General features: G+C 43.1%; 1 protein-coding gene across 5 annotated transcripts in view; it reads left to right on the top strand.

The window, feature by feature from the left end:
- Positions 1 to 12,823, top strand: part of ACVR1 (activin A receptor type 1) — a 136,085-nt gene that overhangs the window by 27,971 nt on the left and 95,291 nt on the right. The window lies entirely within an intron of this gene.

The raw sequence follows: 12,823 nt of genomic DNA, 5'->3' as shown, positions 1-12,823 counted from the left end.
TGTACTCCTGGTCGAGAACCACTGCTATAGAGAAGTGCCCCTTCAGTGCTCCACTGGTTGACCAACACCTGGCTCTGTACCCTATTCAAGTAAAGTGGCTACAGCAGAGGGAGTCAAAAAGAATGTTGCTCCCTCCATGGCAAATTGATGTAGCACTAATTTATGCAAAGTGCCCCCGTGCAATGGTAAGAGATGTATTAGAAATGTGTGCAGTGGGTGACATTCTATTCTAAATGGGCACTGCTGCTGTTCACTTTATTTTGATCATTCCTGCGCTACCCTGACCTGAGTAAAAATTCTTCAGATAAATAAGCAAATAAAACCTATGAGTCTATATAGTCCACTTACTCTTACTAGCATCAAAAGAAAATACAGGCTCTGAATCTGAATTTTACACATTTCATTTTATGAAAATGATCAGGTGCATGAAGTGCTGAGCTATGATGGGTTAAAATGCCACTTAAGGTACAGCTCCCCGACCCTGGATGCTGCTGCAGCAACAGGGTCGGGGAGCTGTACCTTAAGTGGCATTTTAACCCATCATAGCTCAGCAGTATGCTGCTGCAGCAACAGGCAGGGACTGTAAAAGCCTGGAACCATCTGATGGAGCATTCCCCCTAGTATAGGCATTATGTAAGGTAGTCAGCAGCTATCCAATGAAGCTTTCCCTGTCAAGCCCTGGTGTAGGGGGAAGGACTGACTGGGGTGGGAATGTAATGTCTAGCACTATGAGGATTCTGGGCCCTGTTGCTGCCCTCATGTAGTTCAGGTTGAGCTTCCATAATGATCCATAAGCAGGGATCCTTTTAGCTCTTGGAGTAGACCAGAATGGGGAGAGCCCAGAGGTGGTACAAAAGTGGCATAATGCCACCTTTTTATTCCCACCTTCCTCTGGGCTGAAAGGTTGGTACTCCTGCCTCTGAGAGGTGCGACTACAACTCGTACAGACGTACCTACCTAGCTCAATAGCTCAAATAACAATTGCATGAAGCTGTGGCAGCACAAGCAAGCCACTTGAGTACATAATCAGGGTCCTGGGTGGGTTCGCACAGCTCCTTTGCTGCAGCATCACTGCTACTGTTACTTGGGTATGTCTACCCAAGCTGCAGTCAATTTCTGGTTGCAGTATATACAACCCTGTAAGGCTCGGTGACGAATCTCCCCTGAGCTTGTGCTTGTTAACGCCTTAGTAGTTTCGCTGGTGGGAATGCTAATACACAGACAGCTGTTGGCATTTAAGTAAATACAGTCTAGACTTGCTCTGAGACAGATTGCACAATGTGGTAAAATGCTGGAGACCAGCCTGAACTAGCACTCCCATTAATGCAGGTGCACTTGTGGTAAGGGCAAAGGAAATCTTATGGAAGGAGAAGAGGACAGCAGTTGTTCTGCACTCTACCCTTTCATCCACAGCTGGGATGGGTGTAGGCTTTGTGATGCAAATTAAAAATTCAGACAGCAATATTAGGAGAAGTGAGAGGGTGAGGCAGCTAGTTGGTTGGACTAATGCCCCTTGCAGGGGGATTTGGAAGGAAGCTGACAATCACAACCCAGAACTGTGGGACCCTTTGCAGCAACATGCTTCACACCAGCCTATGGCCTGCCCTGCCAAGATCTGTTACCAGTGTAAGATTTTATTATTTAGAGCCATACTAGCAATGTAAGTTTTTAAGCTCCTGAAATAGTAGGCATTAGAAGCTAACACTAAAAGGCTCTACCCTTAAAAATGCAGGTGCTGTGTTGTTAATTGTTTAACATAGGCATTGGGATGTTACTTACAGGACACAGCCAGGCTGGGTCCTGTTGTGCTAGGCACTTACAAACACATCAGAGAGGACAGTTCCTACCTTTGTGTATCCCTAAACTGGTTGGCAAGTAGCCTGAATCTGACTCTGAAACACTGGGGGAAGGAGAATTATAAATTAATAAGTGAGATTTGACTTTAACTCCTTCAGGCCTAATCTTTATCCCATTGGGAGTGATGGGGAGTTTCGCACCTGACTCCTGTGGAAGTGGGATGGGGCATTAACTGGAAGGCAGTACCACTGCTTGTGTGTTTTCTGTAGTACTCACAAATAGAACAAGTTGAAACAAAGGATGAGATGGTTGCAAGATAGAGCACTTATTAATGCTGCCATGGTCGTTCAATCTTTTTTTTTTGTCATCTCTTCCCATAATTGTTAAACTATTAAGCTCACATTATTCAGCAGATAACTTGTCATATTATTCAGCCAGCTCCCCAGGCTGGATAAAAGTTAATTAAGTAACTTATTTGATGCAGGAGTGCAATCAATGAATAACGTTAAAAGGAAATAACTCCTTTAGTCAGCTGTAATCTTCAGCCTCTGCTTGAGAGGTCCCCATCTTTAGAATACCAGAGTCTTTCCTGACTGGCCTGAGATGCGCTGGCAGAGTTGGGTGGGATCCCAAGTCTGGAAGAGCAGGGGGCGTTGCATGACACATTACGCTCTGCACTGGCAGAGCTGCATGAGTGGGGGAAACTATCAGTGAGTTCTCCTCATGCTGTAATGGATTTAGCTAGTGCTCTAAGTTCTGCAACTTCGTGTGTACCCATTTAAGAGTGATATTAAAATAAAAATGGCTACTTAAAATGCAAGGTACTTCCTAAGTAACTGTTGAATAGTGAGGAGGCTACAGATGAAATATTTGATAGACTGTTGGGTTTCTTTGCCTTCTACAACATAAAGCAGTCATTCCTTAAGCATCACAAACAGAAAAACTATGTATGTTTCCAATATCAAATTATCATTTGGGTGTATCCAGTTGTTGGTTCCCAGACTGAAGCTGGCACAAGACACTTCTTCAGAGCTCACAGTCACTGCAGAGAGGCTTTGGTAAGATAGTTGTACTATATAATGGTTGGCATCCTGTCCTTCCATTGGATTGTGTTTAACAGGAACTCTTTTAATTGGTTTCCACTGTCATTTTGTTAAAACTCTATTGCTAGACAGACATTCTTGACATACGTTTGTTCTTGAAAACATACACTCTGTACTGCTTTGGTCATTAGATTCAATTTTATGTGATTGTCAGCTTAAAAAACCTCCAAACCCCTACATTTGGCAGCCTTTCAACAGCAAAGCTGCTTCCTGCAGCCTAGGACTATAAACTGTATAATTTGTCCATGGAGGCCTATGCATTACAGAAATGAAAATTCTTTCTCTGACAGCATTCATTGCTTAGTACACAGCAATTTGGCTGTTAGAAACAGCTGGTACAGTAGGATGGGACAATAGGAAGGGGAGAGAAGGAAGTACTTACTCAGAGCACCAACTGAGACGATCAAGTTACACAGTCTGTCATTAACAGAGGACACCATGTTCTAAGATATAGCTTCATGTCTGAGCAGGAGTCTGGCTCAGACAGTAGGTGTTTTACTAAACAATTGAAGAAAAATCTTTACTCTGCAGCGATTGCCCAATGCTGGCTTTCTTCAATGTTAAGTTGGGCTAAGTGTGTCCTCTGTTAGATGGAGCTATGCATTAAAGTACCTAATCTAGGGAAGTGTTTAAAAAAAAAAAAAAGTGTCTTGCTGTCCCCCCTCTTTCTTATATGTGAGGAGGGGTGGGGGATTGGTCAAACACTTGTGAAAGTATTGCTCAGAGGGCTTGTTTCAGCCTACAGTTCTCTTCAGTCTGGTTGCTGGTTAAGAAATTGACTATCTACTAATTAAATACTAAGTTAAACAGGTGACGATGGAAAAACAAGTGTTTTATAAAAACGAGGAGTCGGTGCATCTGAAGAAGTGGGGGTTTTTTACCCATGAAAGCTTATGCCCAAATAAATCTGTTAGTTTTTAAGGTGCCACCGGACTCCTCGTTGTTTTTGTGGATAAAGACTAACACGGCTACCCCTCTGATACTTGGCACCATGCAAGTGTTTTATGTGGCATGTCTGTCTCCAGTAGGTCTTTCTTCCAAAAAAACAGAGTGGTGCTGTTTGGTACATGCTTGAATTCTGTGTCTCCAGCGTGGCTTTGTGTTTCCTCTGTATTGATTTTCATGATTCATTGAACATGAGCTAAGCAAAAAGCATACTTAAATAATGCTGGAGACAGCTGTCTGTTCAAGTAGGAGATCTACTCATGGTGTAATGGCGCCAGATTTTTCTTCCATTATTTTCTCCAGTAAGGTACACAATAATAATATTTCCCTAAAAGCTTTTTCATTTCCTCTTAAGTCTCTGGTGTCTTACCTTAAAATATACTATGTTTCAAAGAACTCATATGTACTACAAACTTTAGTATGATATCTGTTCGTGAAGACCTAACTACTGTATTTCTGTGATGATCTATCTCTTCTAATTATTTTAGTTGGAAAGATTTTTGTGGGTTTGAGTCCTTATCAAAAATGTGCAGAGGGAAGAAGGAAAAAAGATTTATATTTTTAAAAGCCGATTAGCTAGCAGAACTGTTGAAAATGTACATATGGAGAATTTTAGATAAAAGCAGAAACTTATAATGGTCTGGAAGCTGCTATGTGGTTTTTTTTGGTTTGTTTTTTGTTTGTTTTAATCTGTTTGTTTGCCTTTATACAACAGAAGCTGAAGTTCCAGATGTTGTTTTGGATTAAAGATAGTGAATGGAAAAATAAGCTTTCTTAATGATGATAACAGAGTCAGACTGGCTGGTTCTGTACTGACAGGAATATGGAGAGATAAAAACTCCATTAATGGTGCATGCACTGCTGAAGAAGCCAATAAAACAATGCCGTCTTCACTGGAAAAAAGCCTCCATATTGGCGATGTTCAGTGCCAACTGCAGGAGGAGGCAGCTGCAGACAAACAACAAAAGTATTAAAATAAAAACTGTTAAATGATTTGGGGGGACTGGGTTTTTTGTTGGAGTTTTTTCTTCTCTTGCAGTTAAAGGTTACTGATCAATACTGCATGGAAAGAGAACAGGATCTTAAAATGCTTTAGCCATGAATAGAGTTTGTGGTGGGAAGGAGCAGGGGACAGAGGATGGGGAGAAGTTAATAAATCTGTCTCTGAAAGGGGTCAAGTGGCTTCTTGGTGGCTTACCACTCTGAAGGCACCTAAGATAATTCTCAGAAACTAACTGCTTACCATCACTTCTGTTGGTGTGTAGAATGCCTTTTTAAAAAAAAAAACAAAAAACTGTTTCCTACAATCCATGAGGAAGGTTTGTTTTTAAATAATGTGTTCTGCTCATTTCTTCCTCTTGATCTCAGTTGCATCCTTCTCCTGGGTCCTGGCAAATCTTACTAACAATGAATGTAGGCTTTCCATTCAGTGGAATGCCCTCCCCATCCAGTATCTGATAACATATTGTGCTATTTAACTGCTTCAGGCCTCTAACAAAACCCTCATTCTCCAGCTTCTCTGACCTTGGAGTGCAGCTGTTGTAAGGTAGTTACTTCAGCTATGCTGATTCATGGCATAGTACTAATAGTTACAGGAGGCAATATCAGCCACCCTCATGTAGTGTGGAGCTAAGCCATTGCTGATCACCAGGGATTCTAGTTTTAAGTGATACACCCCCCCCCCCCAAAATTCTCCGATTTAAAAAGCAAAGCAAACAAAAAAAAGAGAACCCCATAAAAATCTGCAATTTAAAATGAAACTCAACTTTAGTTTCCATAGCCACATAGTTATTAGTTGAACACAATTTTTTATTGATATACTGTAGAACCCTGTTTATCCAAGCCTCCATTATCTGGCTCTCCATATTAACTGAACTACTGGCTGCAGCTGACTGTCCAAGCCCCTCACCCCGTCTTAAAATAAGGGGGAGAAAGCTCTTTGCCAATTCTCTGAATTTTTGATCCCCCCCCCCCCCCCCCCCGATCTGGCCTCCCAGTCCCAATTAGATTGGATAAATGGGGTTCAGCTGTAAACTTAGTGTATTAAAAAATCAGTCACAAGAGGGGGAGGTTGAGCGCATTGAATAAGTGTCACTGGTATTTTCAGTAAAATTTAGTTTATTTTATTTTTTCACTTGTAAAAACTTAGATTCTCTGTAAAAACATACATTTTGCAATTTTCTGTGGCAAATGGATTTCTAGGATCCCTGCTGATGACTCAGGATCTAAAGCCATGTCTTTGTGACTGACTGACTGCTATTGCTTGAAATGGGGGTAAACTTCCTCAGGGCAAATAAAGGCTTTCTTTGTCTATGGTAATGGCTCGCACCAGTGTAGCTATGCTAGCCCTGCATTTCTGGCTGCAAATTTCTACTGCAAACAAGGCCTTATTCCCTGTCTACATTAGGGGATCTTTAGTGTCCTCCCTCCCCGCTTTCTCTGTCTGCCCCCGCCACCCCCGGCCCCAATGTGGCTTTTCAAGGCTTTTGCCATTTTTCTCTGGACCTTGCTCCTGCCGTTGATCTGGTTTGTACTCTGACTCTCAATTTCTTGCTCCGTTTAAGTTGAGTATTGGTTTACTTCATGCCCCTTCTGGGATGGGCTTTGCTAAGCTTATGTCTATGAGAGGCTTTCCCTGCCCCATGGGCTGTGGTTGAGATCATAGAATATCTGGGTTGGAAGGGACCTCAAGAGGTCATCTAGTCCAACCCCCTGCTCAAAGCAGGACCAGTCCCCCAACTAAATCATCCCAGCCAGGGCTTTGTCAAGCCTGACCTTGGGAAAAACTCTAAGGAAGGAGATTCTACCACCTCCCTAGGTAACCCATTCCAGTGCTTCACCACCCTCCTAGTGAAAAAGTTTTTCCTAGCATCCAGCCTAGACCTCCCCCACTGCAACTTGAGACCATTACTCCTGTTCTGTCATCTGCTACCACTGAGAACAGTCTAGATCCATGCTCTTTGGAATCCTCTTTCAGGTAGTTGAAAACAGCTATCAAATCCCCCCTCATTCTTCTCTTCTGCAGACTAAACAATCCCAGTTCCCTCAGCCTCTCCTCATAAGTCATGTGCTTCAGCCCCTAATCATTTTTGTTGCCCTCTGTTGGACTCTTTCCAGTTTTTCCACATCCTTGTAGTGTGAGGCCCAAAACTGGACACAGTACTCCAGATGAGGCCTCACCAATGTCGAATAGAGGGGAATGATCATGACCCTCGATCTGCTGGCAATGCACCTACTTATACAGCCCAAAATGCCGTTTGCCTTCTTGGCAACAAGGGCACACTGTCGACTCATATCCAGCTTCTCGTCCACTGAACCCCTAGGTCCTTTTCTGCAGAACTGCTGCCTAGCCATTCAGTCCCTAGTCTGTAGGGGTGCATTGGATTCTTCCGTCCTAAATGCAGGACTCTGCACTTGTCTTTGTCGAACCTCATCAGATTTCTTTTGGCCCAATCCTGCAATTTGTCTAGGTCCCTCTGTATCCTATCCCTACCCTCCAGTGTATCTGCCTCTTCTCCCAGTTTAGTGTCATTTGCAAACTTGCTGAGGGTGCAGTCCACGCCATTCTCCAGACTATTAATGAAAATATTGAGCAAAACTGGCCCCAGGACTGACCCTTGGGGTACTCCACTTGATACCGGCTGCCAGCTAGACATGGAGCCATTGATCATTACCCTTTGAGCCCGACAATCTAGTCAGCTTTCTATCCACCTTATAGTCCATTCATCCAGCCCATACTACTTTAACTTGCTGGCAAGAATACTGTGGGAGAATTCCTTGTGCTAAAGTCAAGGAATAACACATTCACTGCTTTCCCCTCATCCCCAGAGCCAGTTACCTTGTCATAGGAGGCAATCAGGTTAGTCAGGCATGACTTGCCCTTGGTGAATCCCTGCTGACTGTTCCTGATCACTTTCCTCTCCTCTAAGTGCTTCAGAATGGATTCCTTGAGGACCTGCTCCATGATTTTTCCAGGGACTGAAGTGAGGCTGACTGGCCTGTAGTTCCCAGGATCCTCCTCCTTCCCTTTTTTAAAGATGGGCACTACATTAGCCTTTTTCTAGTCTTCCGGGACCTCCCCTGATCGCCATGAGTTTTCAAAGATCATGGCCAATAGCGCTGCAATCACATCTGCCAACTTGTTTAGCACGCTCGGATGCAGTGCATCCGGTCCCATGGGCTTGTGCTCGTCCAGCTTTTCTGAATAGTCCTGAGCCACTTTTTTCTCTACAGAGGGCTGGTCGTCCTCTCCCCATGCTGTGCTGCCCAGTGCAGCAGTCTGGGAGCTGACCTTATTCAATGCTTTTTTTGCCTCTGTCTTCATGAACATGTTAGCTTTTTCCACATCCTCTGTCACTAGGTTGCCTCCCTCATTCAGTAAGGGGCCCGCACTTTCCTTGACTTTCTTCTTGTTGCTAACATACCTGAAGAAACTCTTCTTGTTACTCTTAACATCTCTTGCTAGCTGCAACTCCAGGTGTGATTTGGCCTTCCTGATTTCACTCCTGCATGCCTGAGCAATAGTTTTATACTCCTCCCTGGTCATTTGTCCAATCTTCCACTACTTGTAAGCTTCTTTTTTGTGTTTAAGATCAGCAAGGATTTCACTGTTAAGCCAAGCTGGTTGCCTGCCATATTTACTGTTCTTTCTACACATTGGGATGGTTTGTTTCTGTAACCTCAATAAGGATTCTTTAAAATACAGCCAGTGATCTTTACGGAGGAATTCATCTCCAGCCCTGCACATGCTGGTGTAGCCCCATTTTGAGGGAGTAGGGTACTCCTTTGAGGGAATTACAGACTAAAAGGCTGACAGTCCTGACACAGCTGGGGCAAAGTGGAGGGTATAGAAGGAGCTGGGAAAGAGTTCCCTTATTTTATCACCTGTACCTAAGATCCTACAAGTTTGGTGACCAGGTTTGTTCCTGGCCAAACAGGCAAAACCAAATGTAGTCAAGGCTCTGTCTGTGGTATTGTAATACAGTCTTCTGAGAACTAAACTTGCTTGTGTAGCTGGATCCTTCTCCTTTGCCTGGATAACTAATTGCATTCAGCTGTTTGCCTTTCAAGAGGGTAGTTAAGGAAAGAATTTAACGAAAACTCCTTAAATGACACACACATCCTAATGTTTGTGTGTAGACCAGCAGGAGAGCGAGAGAGGATTTTTAATCAGATTGTTTTTTTTTAAAAAAAAAAGTCTTTTAAACCAACATCTACTAAATTTCTATGACTGGCTGCTCTTTTGGAGGAAAGGGGGAAAGTTTAATCTGTTGACCGTCCCCACCCCCTGGCCTCCAAACTCTTCCTACCTCAGAGCAACACCCCCCCCTCCCCCGCAAAACCACAGCCTTTCTAGCCTTAACCATCATAAAGAAGCTAAGAAGGGTGATCAGCCCAATTTAAAAACTGCCTTCAAGTTGCCTTCTTGAAAAACACACAAATATGTGGCTTGTTCCCTCACATTTGTAGAGGGCCAACTGTCCAGGGATATTGTTGATGACTTGAAGCTGTGATCTTCCTTTTCTGCTTTCATCCTAAGTAACTTGTGTGGAGTCCCTTTGGACATCTTACTCTCCTGCCCTGCTCATATTTGTTTGGTGAATATATTTTAATGAACAGCTGTGCATGTGTTGAGTCACATTGCAATTATCTGATTCTGCCATAGCAGTGAGATGGGCAAAAACATGTTTCAATCTGAGTTGCTGGAAAATTCCATTAATCGCATTCTAGTTAGGAGGCTTGGGATGAGGGGAACAAAGCAAAGTGTGTTCGTATATTAAGTATTTATTATAGTTCTCTTTCCTCCCCCACCTCTTGATTTAGTGGGTAATGTGATTTGCTGTTAACATTATAGACCCTGGGAAAATAATTAGAGGTTCAGCTTTACCCTGGCAGGTAAAATGGTGCTGGGATTATTGATGTGCAAATGAAGTTAGTTACTTGTGGTAGAGCATTTAAATAGATAAGGGGTCACTGAAAAAGTTCTGTCTATAATGACAGTGCTTGCAATAGCATTCCATGAATTCATTTACTAGGTATTCAGTTTGAAATGCTCCAACCTGATAATATCACAGGCTGAAAATAAGAAACATTTGCACCTTCTAAGTTCCATGCATGTGTGAAAACACAGAACTAACCACTAGTGAGACAGTATTTAATTAGTACATTTAGCAGTCTGTAGAATCTAGACTAGCTTGCTCTTCTCTTTCTCTCACCGCCCCCTCCCCCACTTGGTGATAGAGGCTCATTTTGAACTATGGGTCTCTAAATAGTATTTAATTATTAGTCAGATATTGGGGGCATAGAACTACTCTCCTACACTTTTGATAGATGAGCAACTCCCCCTGCTTTTGCTTAGACTAGGATAAAAGGTGTATCTTTAAAATGTATTAGCCATGACATTTTTAACTAACACATTTCAAAAGAAAAGGAGGACTTGTGGCATCTTGGAGACTAACCAATTTATTTGAGCATAAGCTTTCGTGAGCTACAGCTCACTTCATAGGACGCATACTGTGGAAAATACAGAAGATGTTTGTTTTTATACACACAAACCATGAAAAAATGGGTGATTATCACTACAAAAGGTTTTCTCTCCCCCCACCCCACTCTCCTGCTGGTAATGCATCCGATGAAGTGAGCTGTAGCTCACAAAAGCTTATGCTCAAATAAATTGGTTAGTCTCTAAGGTGCCACAAGTACTCCTTTTCTTTTTGCGAATACAGACTAACATGGCTGTTACTCTGAAACCTGACATTTCAAAAGGTGATTCTGTGAAGAGGTGGTAAATCAATGTTAAAATCCAACTTTCCCTGTCCATGCAAAAATTTTCAAGTTTTAGTTAAAATGTTGAATGAATGTTTTAAAAATACATCTTTCCCGAGTAAAAAGAAAAGGAGGATATGTGGTACCTTTGAGACTAACAAATTTATTTGAGCATAAGCTTTCGTGAGCTACAGCTCACTTCACCTGAATGCATCCAATGAAGTGAGCTGTAGCTCACAAAAGCTTATGCTCAAATAAATTTGTTAGTCTCGAAGGTACCACAAGTCCTCCTTTTCTTTTTGCGGATAAAGACTAACACGGGTGCTACTCTGAAATCTTTCCCTAGTGTTCGCAAAAAGAAAAGGAGTACTTGTGGCACCTTAGAGACTAATTTATTTGAGCATAAGCTTTCTTGAGCTATAGCTCACTTCATTGGATGCATACTGTGGAAACTACAGAAGACATTATATACACAGAGACCATGAAACAATACTTCCTCCCACCCCTCTCTCCTGCTGGTAATAGCTTATCTAAAGTGATCACTCTCCTTACAATGTGTATGATAATCAAGGTGGGCCATTTCCAGCATAAATCCAAGTTTAACCAGAACGTCTGAGGGTGGGGGGGGGGAGGGTAGGAAAAAACAAGAGGAAATAGGCTACCTTGCATAATGACTTAGCCACTCCCAGTCTCTATTTAAGCCTAAATTAATAGTATCCAATTTGCAAATGAATTCCAATCCAGCAGTTTCTTGCTGGAGTCTGGATTTGAAGTTTTTTTTGTTGTAAGATAGCGACCTTCATGTCTGTAATTGCGTGACCAGAGAGATTGAAGTGTTCTCCGACTGGTTTATGAATGTTATAATTCTTGACATCTGATTTGTGTCCATTTATTCTTTTACGTAGAGACTGTCCTGTTTGACCAATGTACATGGCAGAGGGGCATTGCTGGCACATGATGGCATATATCACATTGGTGGATGTGCAGGTGAACGAGCCTCTGATAGTGTGGCTGATGTTATTAGGCCCTGTGATGGTGTCCCCTGAATAGCTATGTGGGCACAGTTGGCAACGGGCTTTGTTGCAAGGATAGGTTCCTGGGTTAGTGATTCTGTTGTGTGGTATGTGGTTGCTGGTGAGTATTTGCTTCAGGTTGGGGAGCTGTCTGTAAGCAAGGACTGGCCTGTCTCCCAAGATTTGTGAGAGTGTTGGGTCATCCTTTGGGATAGGTTGTAGATCCTTAATAATGCGTTGGAGGGGTTTTAGTTGGGGGCTGAAGGTGACGGCTAGTGGCGTTCTGTTATTTTCTTTGTTAGGCCTGTCCTGTAGTAGGTGACTTCTGGGAACTCTTCTGGCTCTGTCAATCTGTTTCTTCACTTCTGCAGGTGGATGTTGTAGTTGTAAGAATGCTTGATAGAGATCTTGTAGGTGTTTGTCTCTGTCTGAGGGGTTGGAGCAAATGCGGTTGTATCGCAGAGCTTGGCTGTAGACGATGGATCGTGTGGTGTGGTCAGGGTGAAAGCTGGAAGCATGTAGGTGGGAATAGCAGTCAGTAGGTTTCCGGTATCGGGTGGTGTTTGTGACCATTGTTTCTTAGCACTGTAGTGTCCAGGAAGTGGATCTCTTGTGTGGACTGGACCAGGCTGAGGTTGATGGTGGGATGGAAATTGTTGAAATCATGGTGGAATTCCTCAAGGGTTTCTTCTCCATGGGTCCAGATGATGAAGATGTCATCAATATAGCGCAAGTATAGCGTTAGGGGATGAGAGCTGAGGAAGCGTTGTTCTAAGTCAGCCATAAAAATGTTGGCATACTGTGGGGCCATGCGGGTACCCATAGCAGTGCCACTGATCTGAAGGTGTACATTGTCCCCAAATGTGAAATAGTTATGGGTGAGGACAAAGTCACAAAGTTCAGCCACCAGGTTTGCCGTGACATTATCGGGGATAGTGTTCCTGACGGCTTGTAGTCCATCTTTGTGTGGAATGTTGGTGTAGAGGGCGTCTACATCCATAGTGGCCAGGATGGTGTTATCAGGAAGATCATCGATGGATTGTAGTTTCCTCAGGAAGTCAGTGGTGTATCAAAGGTAGCTGGGAGTGCTGGTAGCGTAGGGCCTGAGAGGAGAGTCTACATAGCCAGAGAATCCTGTTGTCAGGGTGCCAATGCCTGAGATGATGGGGCGCCCAGGATTTCCAGGTTTATGGATCTTGG

This window comes from Lepidochelys kempii, chromosome 11 (assembly GCF_965140285.1).
Source record: "Lepidochelys kempii isolate rLepKem1 chromosome 11, rLepKem1.hap1, whole genome shotgun sequence".
Classification (NCBI taxonomy): domain Eukaryota; kingdom Metazoa; phylum Chordata; order Testudines; family Cheloniidae; genus Lepidochelys; species Lepidochelys kempii.
This window is presented reverse-complemented; position numbering and strand designations above follow the sequence as displayed.